This window comes from Giraffa tippelskirchi, chromosome 9 (genome assembly GCF_054371585.1).
Source record: "Giraffa tippelskirchi isolate mGirTip1 chromosome 9, T2T-mGirTip1v1.2.pri, whole genome shotgun sequence".
Lineage (NCBI taxonomy): Eukaryota > Metazoa > Chordata > Mammalia > Artiodactyla > Giraffidae > Giraffa > Giraffa tippelskirchi.
In genome coordinates this window covers 1,208,322-1,221,011 of record NC_137283.1, presented here as the reverse complement: position 1 = coordinate 1,221,011, position 12,690 = coordinate 1,208,322, and positions in this window count along the sequence as shown.

Below are 12,690 nucleotides of genomic sequence, written 5' to 3'. Positions count from 1 at the left end.
TGGCAGTACCATATGATACTGTCAGCAACTCTGCATAAAATTCAATCGTCACCTACATTCACACATCTTATTTTTGCCTTTTGAAAATAGCCATTCTAATGTCTATGGAGTAGTATCTCATTGCGGCTTTTATTTGCATTGAGCATCCTTCTGTGTGCTTGTTGGCTATTTGTATATCTTCTTAGAGAAATGTCTATCCAAGTAAATCCTTTGTGATCTCTTGTGGATGTTATTTTTTAATTGTAGTGAGAACATTTAACATGAGAGCTACACTATTAACCCATTTTCAAGTGTAGAATATAGTGTCATTAGCTATAGACAAGGTATCTTACAGCACATCTTTAGAAGGTGTTCATCTTGTAGAACTGAAACTGCATACTGATTTCAGCGAGGCAGCAGTGAGCAGTGATGTGAAGCGAGATCTTAATTCCCTGCCCAGTAATTGAACCTGGACAGCCTGGATGAAAACCAGGAATCTTAACCATAAGACCAGCAAGGGCTAGAGGCTAGAAGCTATTTTTCCCTGGATCTTTGCCCTCAGCGAAAAATGCATTTCTCACAGAGGCAAGAACTATAAATGTAAGTACAAAGTTTAATTAAAGACATAGCACCAGTGGCAGAGCATACAGAGAAACGGTTTTGTTAAGACAGAAGCAAGGCAGAGATGCACATCTAGCGAGAAAGGGTGTGTGTGTCCTTTCTAATGAGGAGGACCTCAGTAAAGAGGCATTTAAAACTATTTATGGCAGTCTGTTTTTCCGTGTCTTTGTTTACCTTTGGCCAACTTTTTTTTAAATTTATTTTTTATTGAAGGATAATTGCTTTACAGAACTTCGTTGTTTACTGTCAAACCTCAACATGAATCAGCCATAGGTATATATATATATATGCCCTCCCTTTAGAAACTCCCTCCCATCTCCCTCCCCATCCTATCCCTCTAGGTTGATACAGAGCCCCCGTTTGAGTTTCCTGAGCCATATAGCAAATTCCCGTTGGCTGTCTATTTTACATATGGTAATGAACGTTTCCATGTTACTCTTTCCATACATCTCACCCTCTCCTCCCGCTCTCCCCATGTCCATAAGTCTACTCTCTATGGCTGTTTCTCCACTGCTGCCCTGTAAATAAATTCTTCAGAACCATTTTTCTAGATTCCATATATGTGCATTAGAATATGATATTTATCTTTCTCTTTCTGACTCACTTCACTCTTCTCCATTGACAGATGAATGGATAAAGAAGTTGTGGTACATATACACAATGGAATATTACTCAGCCACAAAAAGGAATGCATTTGAGTCAGTTCTGATGCGGTGGATGAACCTAGAAACTTTAGCCAATTATCAGATTTCTTTCTCCACATCTGACCTGTCCTAGGACCCTCCCCAACATGGGTGTGCAACTTTTTCCCAAGATGGATTCTGACCCAGAGGCCTATGGAACACTGTTCAGTTCAGTTCAGTCACTCAGTCTTGTCTGACTCTGTGACCCCATGAACCGCAGCATGCCAGGCTTTCCTGTCCATCACCAACTCCCTGAGTCCTCCCAAACCCATGTCCATCGAGTTGGTGATGCCATCCAACCATCTCATCCTCTGTCGTCCCCTTCTCCTCTGCCCTCAATCTTTCCCAGCATCAGGGTCTTTTCAAATGAGTCAGCTCTTTGCATCAGGTGGCCAAAGCATTGGAGTTTCAGCTTCAACATCAGTCTTTCCAATGAACAGCCAGGACTGATCTCCTTTAGGATGGACTGGTTGGATCTCCTTGCAGTCCAAGGGACTCTCAAGAGTCTTCTCCAGCACCATAGTTCAAAAGCATCAATTCTTCTGTGCTCAGCTTTCTTTATAGTCCAACTCTCATATCCATACATGACCACTGGAAAAACCATAGCCTTGACTAGACGGACCTTTGTTGGCAAAGTAATGGAACACCGTTAGCATCACATATTATGGGATGGTGCCACCTTCTTTTTGACCCCCCAAGAAGCATTTCTGTGTACATGAAACTTCTCCCTTGCCCCAAGGATGGGAAATATATGACCTCCTGATCTTTTAACAGTGTTTAGTCCCACAATGTCCCTGCCATAGAAATACCCAATGTCTGATTATTTACCCTATTTCTGCTGCTGGTTTTTATATCAAGGTGTAGATCTTGAAATACAGGACTGATAAATGAGTAGCCTTGGAAGCTGTTTGTCTCTTGCTTCATGAAATGTAAACAGGGGCTAGTAATGAAAGGCTGGCTTAAAGTGCATCTTCTTCACACCCAACCAGGTGTGAACAGGAGGCCAGTTGTAAATGTCTAGCCTCCCAGAAGGAGGAGGAGCCCATCTACTTCCTGCCCCAATACCTGATGAACAGCAACTCCCTGGTTTCCTCTGCTCCTGGCCCCTGGCAACCTCTATTCTACTACTTCTATGAGTTCGACTATTTTATTCATCATATAAGTGACATTATGTATTTGTTCTTCTGTGTCTGGCTTTTTTCACTTAGCATAATGCCCTTCCTGTCTTATGGGCGTTGTTCTTTCTTTATGAAGACTGAATAATATTTCATTACATTTTCTTTATCCATTCATCTGTCAGTGGACATTTATGTTATTCCAATAACTTATGATTATACAGTGGGAGTGACAAATATATTTAAGGGACTAGATCTGATATGCAGAGTGCCTGATGAACTATGGACAGAGGTTCGTGACATTGTTACAGGAGACAGGGATCAAGACCATCCCCATGGAAAAGAAATGCAAAAAAGCAAAATGGCTATCTGAGGAGGCCTTACAAATAGTTGTGAAAAGAAGAGAAGCAAAAAGCAAAGGAGAAAAGGAAAGATATTCCCATCTGAATGCCGAGTTTCAAAGAATAGCAAGGAGAGATAAGAAAGCCTTCCTCAGCGATCAGTGCAAAGAAATAGAGGAAAACAACAGAATGGGAAAGACTAGAAATCTCTTCAAGAAAATTAGAGATACCAGGGGAACATTTCATGCAAAGATGGGCTCGATAAAGCACAGAAATGGTATGGACCTAACAGAAGCAGAAGATATTAAGAAGAGGTGGCAAGAATACACAGAAGAACTATACAAAACAGATCTTTGCGACCCAGATAATCACGATGGTGTGATCACTCACCTAGAGCCAGACATCCTGGAATGTGAAGTGAAGTGGGCCTTAGAACGCATCACTACGAACAAAGCTAGTGGAGGTGATGGAATTACAGTTGAACTATTTGAAATCATGAAAGATGATGCTGTGAAAGTGCTGCACTTGATATGCCAGCAAATATGGAAAACTCAGCAGTGGCCACAGGACTGGAAAAGGTCAGTTTTCATTCCAATCCCAAAGAAAGGCAATGCCAAAGAATGCTCAAACTACCACACAATTGCACTCATCTTACATGCTAGTAAAGTAATGCTCAAAATTCTCCAAGCCAGGCTTCAGCAATACGTGATTGTGAACTTCCAGATGTTCAAGCTGGTTTTAGAAAAGGCAGAGGAATCAGAGATCAAATTGCCAACATCCGCTGGATCATGGAAAAAGAAAGAGAGTTCCAGAAAAATATCTATTTCTGCTTTATTGACTATGCCATATCCTTTGACTGTGTGGATCACAATAAACTGTGGAAAATTCTTCAAGAGATGGGAATACCAGACCATCTGACCTGTCTCTTGAGAAACCTGTATGTAGGTCAGGAAGCAACAGTTAGAAATGGACATGGAACAACAGACTGGTTCCAAATAGGAACTTATTTAACTTATATGCAGAGTACATCATGAGAAACGCTGGGCTGGAAGAAACACAAGCTGGAATCAAGATTGCCAGGAGGAATATCAATAACCTCAGATATGCAGATGACACCACCCTTATGGCAGAAAGTGAAGACGAACTAAAGAGCCCCTTGATGAAAGTGAAAGAGGAGAGTGAAAAAGTTGGCTTAAAGCTGAACGTCCAGAAAACTAAGATCATGGCATCTGGTCCCATCATTTCATGGGAAATAGATGGGGAAACAGTGGAAACAGTGTCAGACTTTATTTTTCTGGGCTCCAAAATCACTGCTGATGGTGATTGCAGCCATGAAATTAAAAGACGCTTACTGCTTGGAAGGAAGGTTATGCCAACCTAGATAGCATATTTAAAAGCAGAGACATTACTTTGCCAACAAAGGTCCGTCTAGTCAAGGCTATGGTTTTTCCAGTGGTCATGTATGGATGTGAGAGTTGGACAGTGAAGAAAGCTGAGCGCCGCAGAATTGATGCTTTTGAACTGTGGTGTTGAAGAAGACTCTTGAGAGTCCCTTGGACTGCAAGAAGATCCAACCAGTCCATCCTAAAGGAGATCAGTCCTGGGTGTTCATTGGAAGGACTGATGTTGAAGCTGAAACTCCAATGTTATGGCCACCTCATGTGAAGAGTTGACTCATTGGAAAAGACTAACGCTGGGAAGGATTGGGAGCAGGAGGAGAAGGGGACGACAGAGGATGAGATGGTTGGATGGCATCACCAACTCGATGGACATGGGTTTGGGTAAACTCCGGGAGTTGGTGATGGACAGGGAGGCCTGGCGTGCTGCGATTCACGGGGTTGCAAAGAGTCAGACACAACTGAGTGACTGAACTGAACTGAATAACTTGGTTATTGTGAATAGTGGTGCAGCCATTTGCCCATATTTTTAGTTCTGTTGAGTCATTTATCTAAAATTTTAATAACCAACAACTATATTACAATGATGTCATGTTTCTTTTTTAAAAAAAGCAGCCTTGGTTAGGGAACTGACAGAAAGCAGCACCTGGGGAAAGCAATGGACAGAGATTTAAGTTCAAGTCTTCTTCTTCAGGGACTGTATTCTCTGAACTTCCTTTCATTAGCAAATAATGAGGACAGGATTCTTAGCATCTCCATGAATTGTTCTTGACTTTACTACTGTTTTGCCTCGTCCTTCTGTGCCTCCCCCCAGTACTGCTCTGACTTGCTTCCTCTCTCCAGATCTGACACCTGTGGAGTTCAGGTGGGTACTCTCTCTCATTGGCACTCTTAGTGGGTTCTTGACACAGCCCTCTGGCTGCACCTTCTCCACCCTCCTGTTTGCCTTCTCGGTGTGAAAAGTGATCTGTTTTAACTGCAGCTCTGAACATGTCAGTTCTCTGTAGCATTTGAATAGCTCCCCATTTCCCTTGGAAGGAGAATGGCATCTATGGCCAGGCTCTAACCCTCTTTCATTCTCTCTTCCTTGTCCCCTTCCTCTGCTGCACCCTCTCTGCATGAACCCCTATAGCCCATGCTTCCTTTGACATCCTCCAGGAGCTTAAATGCATCCTATTTCTTCACACCTGCCTTTTTTAGAGGACTTTCTCTCTGTGTTGCACCTACCATTGGCTTCTGGCTCCAGATTCCTGGCTGCTAACTGTATTGCTTGAAAATCATCTCCTCTGACTCCCTCCAGACTGAGTCACATCTCCTCGCCCATGCTTCTGGCCCTGTGTGCCATTTGCTTGGTGAGCATATACCATATGGTGGGACAAATATTTCTTGTCTGACTCCCCTCTTTGGCCCAGGGCTTCCTGAGAGCAGGAACCCAGTCTCCAGCCTTGCATGGGCACAGAGGTGCTCATTGTTTGTCTGCCCAATGACTGGAGGCTGTGACTGTTTCATAAGGCCTCCTGGCTTCCTTGTCTTTCATCACAAACACTGTCTGTGCTGTGGAGGAGCAGCTTTTCACTTTAAGACCCTCCCATCTCTCCATCTTCCCAACAGAGTCACAAGCTCTCCAGTTTATCCTACTCTACTCCTTCTCCCATTCACTCTTCAGTGTCTGCTGTCTCCCAGGGCTATGGGAGCCCAAAACACAGATGTGCAGGATTCATCAGCCCTGCCTTCTAGGAGCTTCCAGAGCAGTGGGAGGAGTGGGGAAGGAACAGACAGGCAGGAACTTGAGCACGCCACTTCATGCAGGCCCTATGTGTGTTAGGGAAAACACTAACTGAAACCACTCACCCTACCCAGGCACCCTGGTAACCACTTGCATGAGCTATTTTATGACAGAAGGTCCTGGCAAGGAACATAGAACAAATAAGCCACCACTATCCAGAAGAATTCGGGAAAGGTCAAAAGGAGACTTCCCCTACCACCTCCCAGAATCCGTCTTGGCTGAGCAACATATGTGACACTAGAAAGGACCCTGAGTGAGAATGATTGGTCAGAGACAACCTGGAAACTAACCCCATTATCATTAAACCTGAGACAGTGAGCCATGTAGCAGAGCAGTTCTCCCGGGTTCCCTTACCCTCTGTTCTGCCAAGTGTTAACTTTCATCTTAGGTTCAAATGATTTATTAACAAAATAAACCACTTGTTATATACAAATTAACAATACCAGTATTTATTAGAGAATTATCAAGCTTATTTTCAAGACACTAACAGTAAAGGAAAAGAGACAGAAACAGCAGAGGATTCATCAGCAGATTTCGATCAACATTTAGACTTCAACAGCGCTGGGACATTCCGTGTCATAGCTAGTCCGGGGTCCCGATTGGGAAAAGGTCCCAGGCAGTCCATTCACTCCATGGGTGAGACTTCAAAAGTTGCAGTTTGGTGTTCCCGCTTATCATCCTAGGGCCACAAACTGATATCATCATCAGCCTGTGAGCAAACTGCAGCTCCGGTTTCATGTTAATGCTGTTTGTTTTATCTTGTGAGTGTGGATATTCTCCAGGTCTGGGAGATTGGTTGGATCTCCAGGGCTCGGGAGGATTCCAAGACTCACTACCTATCCTATCTATGATGCTACCCAGCTGGCTGGTAACAAGTGCAGGCAGGCATGCAGCCAGGGTGGCATCCAGGCAGGTCAGGGACAAGTCAGAGGCCTGCTCTCCTTTGTCTCTGAGGCCTGAACAAGACTTCAATTTTAATTTCCCTAACACCCTCCTGCTTTCCATCAGGGTGCCCCCTTCCCAATAAAGTCTCTTCTTTGTCAGCATGTGTTGGATAATTCATTTCCAAGTGTTAGGAAGGGGTCCCCATTCCTGCAACATGCACAGACCACATGGGTGGCCCAGATGGGGTGCAGAGAGAGGACTGGCTACCCAACGGACTCCCAGGATGCTGGCCTGTGTGCATCAGAAGGTAAGGAAGAAGAGGGCCGTCATTTCAGGACGTGGTGGAGACCAGTTAACGCCTGTAGCTGCCGCAGAACCACAGTCCTCCCCTCCGTGTCTGCAGTGACACCACTTGGCCAGAGCGTCCCCAGCTGTTTGCAGGGGCTCCGGTACTATGGAGCTGCCACACAGACAGAGACCTCACACTTCTGACACCTGCCAACTTTGTTGATGCCCAAACACTGTTGGAAAACCAAGTCACCACATGGAACTCTAAGAGTAGCCTCATTTTACACATGAGGACGCTGACTCCAGAGGTGTCACCCAGTGTGTGGCAGAGCTACAGCCGAGTCTCTCTTGAGCCCACTGACTTCTCCCACATCAGAAATAAAAGCCCTGTGTCCACACTGGGCCACTCAGGGCCACCAGGCTGTCAGGAGGTGTGTCTGAGGCTTGGGGGCGTGGACATCACATTCAGTCTCAGAAGCTGAGAGCTAGGAGGAGCCCATCTGGCTCCTGTGTGGCACAGATGTTTCTTTTCCTTCCCAACTTTCTACTCCTCACAGTGACATAAAATTTAAAGTTTCTCAAGCAAGTCCACTCCATTTTTTAACAACTGTAGCAAAGATTCTTTCCTATATTGCTTTAAATCTTTTATTTCCCACTGGAGCCTTGAAACAATGATGACAAACTGAGTGAAGTCCTAATGGAAAGTGTGACTGTAGACACTAAGAAGGGTTCCTAATAAGCCCTCCAAGAAAAATTAAAGATAAAACAAATGCCCAGAATGTTAAACCACTTGAGGAGCTATAGCATTCCCAGTCTGTGAAAACCACTGATTTCTTTTTCTCTGTAGCAGGAAACACGACCTCAGCTCATCCCACAGTGCTTTCAGGTTCTCGGGAAGGGAGGCCAAAATGGCCCTTGTGCTCCACTCATCATAATTGTAATCTGATCCCTTAGAAACCAGCCCAGCTAATCTCCACCCTCAGGTGCTTTAAGACCTTGCTGTGCGCTTCCCTGGTGGCTTAGTGGCAAGGCAGGAAACATGAGTTTGATCCCTGGGTTGGGAAGATCCCCTGGAGAAGAAAATGGCAACCCACTCCAATAGTCATGCCTGGGAAATCCTGTCTAGAGCATTTTGAGCCTGGCGGCTTAGAGTCCATGGGTTCGCAAAAGAGTCAGACATGACTGAGTGACTAAACAACAACAAATTCAAAGCACAACTCAGGGACCTGCAGGATTGGCATTTTCTGGGTGCTTGTGAGAAATGCAGAACCCCAGCCCCATCCCATCCCACTGTATCAAAGGCCGTATGTACCATTTACCGTAGTGAGAAGAAGGGAAGACTGCAGACCCTGAAGGAAAGTTCATCGTTTTGGCTGTGTTTAGAACTGTTAGAATACTTATTGCCCTCTCCCCACTCTACCCCGGCGTTTTTCTTGTTTTTAATTGATGCATAATTGACATATACCATTATACTAGTTGCGGGTGTACAATATGATGACTGAATATTTGTATATATTGTGAAATGATTATCATGATACTTCCACTTCACACCCATCATCTATTCTGTTGTTGTTCAGTTGCTCAGTTGTGTCCGACTCTTTGTGACCCCATGGGCCGCAGCACGCCAGGCTTCCCTGTCCTTCACCATTTCCCAGAGTTTTCTCAAACTCATGTCCATTGAGTCAGTGATGCCATCCAACTATCTCATCCTCTGTTGTCCCCTTCTCCTCCTGCCCTCAATCTTTCCTAGCATCAGTCTTTTCTCATGAGTCAGCTCTTCGCATCAGGTGGCCAAAGTTTTGGAGCTTCAGCATCAGTCCTTCCAAAGGGTATTCAGGGTTAATTTCCTTTAAGATTGACTGGTCTGATCTCTTTGGTGTCCAATGGACCCTCAAAAGTCTTCTCAAGCACCACACCTTGCCGGAGTCCAGCTCCAGCAGCCAGGGAGTCGGCCTGAAGGGATGAGAGGTGTCGGCGGAGAATGATGCAGCCTCTGACTCAAAGTGCGGGACTGCAAGTTTATTTTAAGCATCAGGTTTTCTTGTATACTTTTACAAAAGCATTAGGTCAGAGGTTTGACATCTTTAGTTCCCCTCATCCAGATTTACTGTCTCCATAAATCATTGTTGTCCTTCAGAGTTCCCTTTTAAGTGTCCTTGTGATTACATTGTAACTCATGTTTGTTTCTGGGCTGCATACCACATTCCTCAGTTTATTTCTGATCTTTCTAAATCCTGCTAGCGCCTAGTATCTTGAGCTCATTATTCTTAAAAAGGCTTCTAGCTATTAGTATATCTAAAATTCCTAGTCTCTGTAAGCTATAGTAAAATTTGCCAACACTACAACATACCTAAAACTTTTAGCTTCTAACTATTCTTAAGTATTCCTAAACCTTAAACTCAGCAAACTTCTTTTGCCATAAACATTTCCCCCACAAGCAGGTCTCAATAACAATCTTTCCCATGGCATCAAGCTGCGGCCTATGTGCTCATCCTGGAACATTCTTTGTAAAGATCCTTGAACAAATGTTAATAGTTAACTTTATGGATTATAACATTCTTTCCATCCAACTCAACCGAAGGAAGGAAAGGACAAGTCAGAATCACAAGACCTAACTCCTTCATCCCGGGACCGTGCCTGCGGGATGAGGAGAGGGGGTGGGGCCGTGCCTCCACTTTGTCAGTAGTGCCTAACGTGGCTCCTGACAACACCTCAAAAACATCAGTTCTTTGGTAGTTAGGCTTCTTTATGGTCCAACTACACGTGTACATGACTACTGGAAAAACCATAGCTTTGACTAAACAGACCCTTGTTGGCAAAGTGAGGTCTCTGTTTTTTAATACATTGCCTAGGTTTGTCATAGCTTTCTTTCCAAGGAACAAGCATCTTTTATATAGTAGCTGAGAACTTCCCAAACGTGGGGAAGAAGCTGGATATACAAGTCCATGAAACTAAGAGAATATCTACCCACTTCAATGCAAAAAACCTTCTCCAAGACATAGGAAAATTGTCAAAAGTCAGTAACAAAGAAAAAAATCTTAACGAGCCTATGGGGGAAAAAGAAAGTAATCCACAAAGGAACCCCCATTAGGCTATCAGCAAAGTTCTCAGAAGAAACTCTACAGGCCAGGAAAAAGTAGAATGACATACTCAAAGTGTTAAAAGATAAAAACTGCCAGTTAAGAATACTTTATCTGGCAAAGTTAGCTATCAGATCGGAAGGAAAATTAAAGGCTTTCTCAGATAAAGCTGAGAAACTTCACCACCACTAGATCTGCCTTTCAGAAAAACTGAAGGAGCTCTTCAAGTTGAAATAAAAAGACACTAACTAGTGACATAAAAGCAAATGAAAGTACACAATACTCTTAACAAACATGAAAAGTAAACAGAATGAGAAAACTGTAACTCCATAAATTACAATGGTACATTAACCACTTAATATAAAGGCTAAAGGGATACAGCAGTCACATAACTACAGCTATTTTAATTTCTCAAAAAATTCACAGCATAAAAAAGGTAAATTGCAACATTAAGAGATGTAAAATGGTGGAAACCTTATAGGTGGATAAAGTTAAGGTGCTATCTGCATAAAAATGATTATTCCACCTGAGATGTTTCACGTAAATCACATGGTAACCAGAAAGCAAAAACCTACACTAGAGTCACGAAACACACATAAAGAGAGGGAAGCTGAGAAAATTCCATGCAAAACCAGACAGAAAGAGAGGGGAAAAGAAATGATGCAAGACTTCCCTGGTGGTACAGTAGATAGGAGTCCACCTGCCAGTGCAGGGGACACAGGTTCAATCCCTCGAAGATTTCACATGCCATGGAGCAACTACACCCATGTATCATAGCTACTGAGCCCACACTCTAGGGCCTGCAAGCTGCAACTACTGAGCCCACATGCCTAAGGCCTGCAATAAATAAGGTGACAGCAGTAAGTCTTTACATGTCAGTAATTACTCTAAATGTAAATGGACTGAAGTCACCAGTCAAAAGACACAAAAAGAGATGAACTGATTAAAAGACAAGACCCAACTATAAGCTACCTACAGGGGACCCATATCAGCTCTACAGACACACAGGTTTAAAGTGGAAATATTGAAGAGGATATTCCATGCAAGTAGAAACCAAAGTATGCACAGTCATAGAGCTATTAGACAAAATAGACTTTAGCCCAAAAATGATAATAAGAGACAAAGAAGGGCACTATATACTGATAAAAAGGTCAACTGTAAATAACACTGGAGCACCACAATGTAAACAAATACTAACACATCTAAAAGGAGAAACAGACAATACATTAGTAGTGCGTGCATGCGTGCTCAGTCACTAAGTTGTATCCAACTCTGCAACCCCATGGACTGTTGCTCCCCAGGGTTCTCTATCCATGGGATTTCCCAGCCAAGAATACTGGACCGGGTTGCCATTTCCTCCTCCAGCGGATCTTTCTGACCCAAGGATCAAATTCGTATCTCCTGCTTGGAAGGCAGATTCTTTACCACTGAGCCACCAGGGAAGCCCATATTAACAGTAGGGGACTTCCAACACCCAACTGCCAGCAATGAGTAGATCATTCAGATGGAAAATCAGCAAGGGAACAGTGGAATTCAATTATACTCCAGAACAAATGGAATTAACAAATATATATACTTTTTAAATTCCATTCAATAGCAGCAGAATACAAGTTCTTCCCAAGGGCACGTGGAAAATTCTCCAGGACAGATAATTTGATAGAAAACAGATCTCAGAAAATTTAAGAAGACTGAAATCCTATCAACTATGTTTTCTGACCACATGGTATAAAACTAGAAATCAACAACAAAAAAAGCTTGAAAATCTACAAATATATAGAAACAAAACAGCAAATTTCTGAACAACCAATGGGTCAATGGGGAAATAAAAAAATATCTCCAACAACTGAAAATGGAAAAACAATATATAAAAATTTATGGAGTGCAGCAAAAGCAGTTTGGAAAGTTTATAGCAATAAATACAAATATAAGGAAATCAGAAAGACATCAAAAAACACTTACAACTCAAGGTACTAGAAAAAGAACAAATTATGCCCAAAGTTAGCACAAAGAAGGAAATAATAAAGATGAGAGTGGAAATGAGTGAGAGATCAGAAAAACAATAGGAAGAATCAACAAAACTAAGAGGCAGTCCTCCCATAAGATGAAATTGACAAAACTTTACCTAGACTAAGAAAAAAAGAGAAGACTTAAAATAAATTAAATTAGGAATGAAAATGGTGGGGGTGATGGAGACATTACAACTGAGCTGACAGAAATAGATAGGTTCATAAGAAATTATTATGAACAATTATAAGCCAAAAAAATTAAATAACCTAGAATAAATGGATAAATTTCTAGAAACATACAAGTTACCAGGAATGAAGAGATAGAAAATCTGAACAGACCAATAACAAGTAAACAGATTTAATCAATACCCAAAAACCTCCCAAAAGAAAACTGCAGAACCAGAAGTCTTCAATGACAAATTGTACCAAGCATTCAAAGAATTAAGACCCGTCCTTCTCAAACTTTCAAAAACTGAGGAGGATGGAACACATGCACACTTATTCTAGGG